Source organism: Cervus elaphus, chromosome 17 (genome assembly GCF_910594005.1).
Source record: "Cervus elaphus chromosome 17, mCerEla1.1, whole genome shotgun sequence".
NCBI lineage: Eukaryota > Metazoa > Chordata > Mammalia > Artiodactyla > Cervidae > Cervus > Cervus elaphus.
Window position 1 is genome coordinate 52972316 of NC_057831.1, and position 5983 is coordinate 52978298.

The following is a 5983-nucleotide window of genomic DNA, read 5'->3' on the forward strand; positions in this document are numbered from 1 at the left end:
CTCTCCTCTGTCACTTTCAAGAGGCTCTTTAGTTCTTCACTTTCTGCCATAAGGGTGGTGTCATCTGCATATCTGAGGTTATTGATATTTCTCCTGGCAATCTTGATTCCAGCTTGTGCTTCATCCAGCCCAGCATTTCTCATGATGTACTCTGCATATAAATTAAATAAGCAGGGTGACAATATACAGCCTTGATGTATTTCCTTTTCCTCTTTGGAACCAGCCTGTTGTTCCATGTCCAGTTCTAACTGTTGCTTCCTGACATGCATACAGGTTTCTCAAGAGGCAGGTCAGGTGGTCTGGTATCCCCATCTCTTTCAGAATTTTCCACAGTTTATTGTGATCCACACAGTCAAAGGCTTTGGCATAGTCAATAAAGCAGAAATAGATATTTTTCTGGAATTCTCTTGCTTTTTCAATAATCCAGCTTTAGCATTCACTGGAATGATTCCAGGAATGCAAGCAATGGAAAAAGCCTTAAAGGAAGGAAGGGAGGGAAGAAGAAAGAGAGAGAGAAAGGAAGGGGAAATAATGGAAGGAAGGAAGGCAGAAGAAAGAAGGAAGGAAAGTTTGCAGGTTAAAAAAAAAGAAAAACAACAAATATAAAGCAACAAAGCCCAAAACCAACTGCTGTTAGATGCAAGATTGAAAGAGCATCTCTGGCAACAAACTAGCTTTTGGGAAAGGCCACTTTGACTCCAATTTCAAGAGCCTGCAGAAGCTTTAAAAACTCAAAGGGTTAAAAAAAAAAATTGAGAGAGAAAGATAACTGACTTACACATGTGGATTCTCAAGAAACTGCTCCACCCTTTAAATTCTAAAATATCTGAATACTTAGTTAATTGTCATGTGCCAGTGTTGTTACTAAGAACAAATTTAAATTGTATGGTCTAAGGGATCCAGGGGATGGCAGTCAAGCTGGCACATAAAATTAACCATCATAACTATTATCATATATAAATGATAAAATTATCATAAGTTAATATCATAAAATTATCATAACTTATGATAAATTATCATAAATAAATAATAAAATAATGATTGTTTTTCCAAATTTACTCAACCACTTCCATATGGCTAGGGACATATGATATACAGAGGAAGGCTAGGTTGAGGAAAGATTATTGCTGGCTTGACTTAAACTGCTTAAATTCACAAGAGATTTGGTTTATTTGATTTGTTCATATGTAATACATGTTAGCAAAACTGCTCAAATAACTAATTTGTCTAATTTTGATTTATGATATAATATACCATCATATATCATATATATATGATATATATATATATATACATATATCATTCCATGATGTGAAAATAACATACAAACAGTAGACAGTATCACAGGCATTTATTTTATAGCATTGCATTTTAGTTATATACGTTTGTTTTATTTATATTGCAATTATGATATTTATTTTGGGGGAAGCCATTTTACTGTGGTTGGTGAGTTTTAAAAATGGCCACAATACTTCTTCACATTCTTGTATGCACATCCTGTATGGCAAAGTGAGTTCCTTCCATTAATAGTTCCTTCCATCAATTATTGCTATTGTTTAGTTTCTCAGTCATATCTGACTTTTTGTGACACCATGAGCTGCAGTATGCCAGGCTGCCTTGTCCTTCACCATCTCCTGGAGTTAGAGCAGACGCATGTCCGTTGAGTCTGTGATGCCATCCAACCAACTTATCCTTTATTGGTCCCTTTTCCTCCTGCCTTCAATCTTTCCTAGCATCAGGGTGTTTTCCAAGGAGTCCCCTCTTCGCATCAGGTGGCCAAAGTATTGGAGCCTCAGCTTCAGCATCAGTTCTTCCAATGAATATTCAGAATTGATTTCCTTTAGGATTGACTGGTTGGATCTCCTTGCAGCCCCAGGGACTCTCACGAGGCTTCTCCAGCACCACAGTGCGAAAGTATCAATTCTTTGGTACTTAGCCTTCTTTATGGTCCAACTCTCACATCTGTGGAATTCCCTCTGGGATTCCCTAATAGCTTAGTTGGTAAAGAATCCACCTGCAATTTAGGAGACCCCGGTTCTATTCCTGGGTTGGGAAGATCCCCTGGAGAAGGGAAAGGCTACCCACTCCAGTATTCTGTCCTGGAGAATTCCATGGACTGTAACGTCCATGGGGTTGCAGAGTTGGACATGACTGAGTGACTTTTACTTTCTCAAATCTGTACATCAATATCTGTAGTCTATTTCCTCACCTCTTGAATGTAGGCTGGTCAAGGGGACTTGCTTTGTTCAATAGGACTTGGCAAACATGATGCCAGCATAAGATTCAATATTTTTGAGCATTTGGGCTTTCCCTCTTTGCTGTGGCAAGCCCTGAGACCATCACCCTGTGGACAAACTAGTTAATTATTTTAAAATACACAAATCTGTGACATGGCGTTTAATACATTCACAATACTGTACAATACCATCTCTCTGTAGACTCAAAATATTTCCATCACCTTCAAAGAAAACCCATAGCTTTTAAGCTACTCATTGTTCCTTGACCCACCCCCTAGACCCTGGCAACATTAATCTGTTTTCTGTCTCAATGGCTTTACTTATTTTGGATATTTATACCATGTAATGTGACCTTTTATGTCTAGCTTTTTTGAGATTAGCAAAATGTTTCTGAAGTTCATGTATATTGTTGCATGTATCAGCACTTCATTTTTTATGCTGAATAATATCCCATTGTACATATATACCACATGATCTTTATTTATTCATCCATAGCTGAAGATGCAGATTTCACCTTTGGCTATTTCAAATAGTGCCTCTATGAACATTTATGTACAAGTATTTGTTTGAATATCTGTCTTTAATCATTTTGGTTTATGAGCTAGGAGTGGAATTACAGGGTTAAATGGTAATAGTGTATTAATTTTTATTTATTTATTTACTTTGAGAAACTGCTAAACTGTTTCAACAATGCCTGCACCATACCTGCAGTGGTAAATTCCTTCCAGTAATGTACAAGGGTTTCAATCAGTCTCTCCCCATCCCATTCTTGCCAACACTTGTAATGTTTTATTTATTTTATTATTGTTATTATTACAACTGTTAGAAATAAATCACTACAAGTCTTGGCAAGGATCGGGAGAGATTGCTGAGGGGCTTCCCGGGTGGCGTTAGTGGTAAAGAATCCGCCTGCAATTCAGGAGACATGGGAGAGGTGGATTTGATCCCTGAGTCAGAAGATCCCCTGGAGGAGGAAATAGCAACCCACTCCAGTATTCTTGCCTGGAGAATCCCATGGACAGAGGAGCCTGGAAGGCTACATAGGGTCGCAAAGAGTCAGAGATGACTGAGAATGCACATGCTATTATTATAGCCACTCAAGTCGAAGCGAAGTGGTATCTCATTGTCATTTTGATTTGCATTTCACTAATGATAAATGATGCTGAGAATCTTTTCATGTTCTTGTCTATTTGTATATCTTCTTTAAAATATGTCTATTCAAGTCCTTGGCTTATTTTTTTCCAGTTTTATCAAGAAATAAGTGACATAAACTGCCATACAAATTTAAGTCATACACCATGATAGTTTGATTTACATATGCTGTGAAATGATTATCACAATGGGTTCAGCTAACATTGTAGCTGAACACTCATGTAGATACAATAAAAAGAAAAGAAAGAGAAAAGTACATTTCCCCCTTATGATTGGAACTCTTAGAACTTACTCTCTTAATGATTTTCCTATGTGCCATACATCACTGTTGATTATAGTCATTATGTTATACATTACATACCTAGTCCTTGTTTATCTTATAACTGGGATTTTTTTACCTTTTGACCAATTTCATCTCCCCCCCAACCCCCGCCCAGGGAAAGCCCATGCTTATTTAGTTTAACTCTGTCCCTGATCTAAAGAGAAAGATGCCAAAAAATCCCACAAAAATTGTCAGACATGCACATAAACAGGCATACCCTTCCTTCCCCCCCGCCCCATGCCACCCAGAACCCACAAAACCTACAAGAAAAAATAAGGACAAAGTTCTCCTCAACAGATACATTTATCTTCACTTCTGGAAGATGTTTCCATATCCTCTTTCTTTAGTGGCTACTTGGACCTTCAGAAAAGCAGTTTTTCCCTGACCTGACCCAGAGCTTTGATTTTTATTTTTCATGTTTTTTCACATTGGTGCATTCTTCAGTGTGTTAGTAAAATCAGAAAGCAGATTTTGTTGCCATGGATGCACACCTCTGTTCCAGCTATAGCACTGAGCTAGCTCTGGGCTGTGGTGTTAAATATGCCTGTCCATGTTGCTTTTCACCTCAGTGAGCTTCTCTTGATACATCTCAATGGTATTTGTTTCACCTGTCACAAAGTGGCCCTTGGCTCATGTAGGGCTTTAATTGGCTCACCAATAGACATGCTGGCAAGAAGAGAATTAGGCTATGGAATCCTCCTAATTCCTAATTGGCTTAGTCTTCTTTTTGGTTGTTGAGTTCTAAGAATTTTTTATATATTTTGGATGTGGGTGTGTGTTCATGTGAACTCAGTCACTCAGTCATATCCAACTCTTTGCAATACCATGGGCTGTAGCCCATGGGCTCCTCTGTCCATGAGATTCCCCAGGAAAGAATACTGGAGTGGTTGGCCCTGTTCTCCTCTATGGGGATCTTTTGGACCCTGGGATTGAAACTGCGGCTCCTTTGTCTCCGGCATTACAGGTGGATTCTTTATTACTGAGTCACCCAGGAAGCCCCCTGCACCACCTGGGAAGTCTTATATTTTGAATAGTAGATCTTTTTAAAATATTTGATTTGCAAGTGTTTTCTGTCGGTATGTAGGTCTCTTCATTTTCTGGAGATAACTAGAACTCTCATACATTACTGGTGGGAATGCAAAGCTGTACAACCGTTTTCAAAGTAGTTTGTGACAGTCTTTTCCTGATAAACAATTGCTATATGACTCAGCATTCTCATTCAGAGGACATTTTCCAAGATAAACGAAAACTTATTTCAACACAAAGACTTCAATGAGAATGCTCGTAGAAGCACTATTCATAACTGTTAAGAACCAGAATTAAGGGAGTGTTATCAGATAAGTGAAAGTTACTCAGGCATGTCCGACTCTTTGCAACCCCACAAACTACACAGTCCATGGAATTCTCCAGGCCAGAATACTGCAGTGGATATAGCCTTTCCCTTCTCCAGGGGATCTTCCCAACCCGGGGATCGAACCCAGGTCTCCCACATTGCCGGTGGATTCTTTACCAGCTGAACCATAAGGAGAGTCCAAGAATACTGGAGTGGGTAGCCTATCCCTTCTTCAGTGGATCTTTCCAACCCAAGAAACAAGTCAGTGTCTCCTGCATTGCAGGCAGATTTTTTACCAATTGAGCTATCAGGGAAGCCCTCATCAGATAAGGAACAGATAAGCAAAACTAGTTGTGCTCTATGCATATTATGGAATACTTAGCAATAAAAAGAGATCAACTATTGATACAACAAGAAAAATTGCTGAATCTCAATGTCATTCTATGTAAAAGCAGTCAGATTCAAAGATACTAACTGTATTATTCTATGTATAACGAATGTATTAAGTTTACTAAAAGGCAGAGGAGGTAAGATTGATGGCAAAGCAACAAAGGAAAAATATCATATCATTTTCTTGGAGTTTGTGTAATTTTATACAATTGCTAAAATTTATCAAATAATATTCTTAAAATGAGTGTATTTTATTTTATAGGTCATATTCTTAATAAGTTTGGGAAAATAAATACCTACTTATTTTAACCTAAAAATGAAGAGATAATTATATATATGCATGTTATATATATATATGTTACACCAGTGAAATATTTTATGTCTGTAACAGTAATTTTGTTAGAGAGAAGATGCTGTTTAATTTCAAATATAAATTACATTTTTGTGGAGGAGTCTTATAAATTATTTTTTTTGTCTTTATATTTTTTCAAATATCAGTGTTTAGCTGTGGTTAAGTAGATATTTTTGCTTTAGGGGAAGGTAACAGAG

The 5983-nt window shown here is 37.5% G+C and overlaps 1 pseudogene; it reads right to left on the reverse strand.

Annotated features, from left to right (window-relative positions):
• Positions 1–4020: 4020 nt before the first annotated feature.
• On the reverse strand, positions 4021–4376 carry LOC122673284 (annotated as a pseudogene).
• Between the last annotated feature and the right edge of the window lie 1607 nt (positions 4377–5983).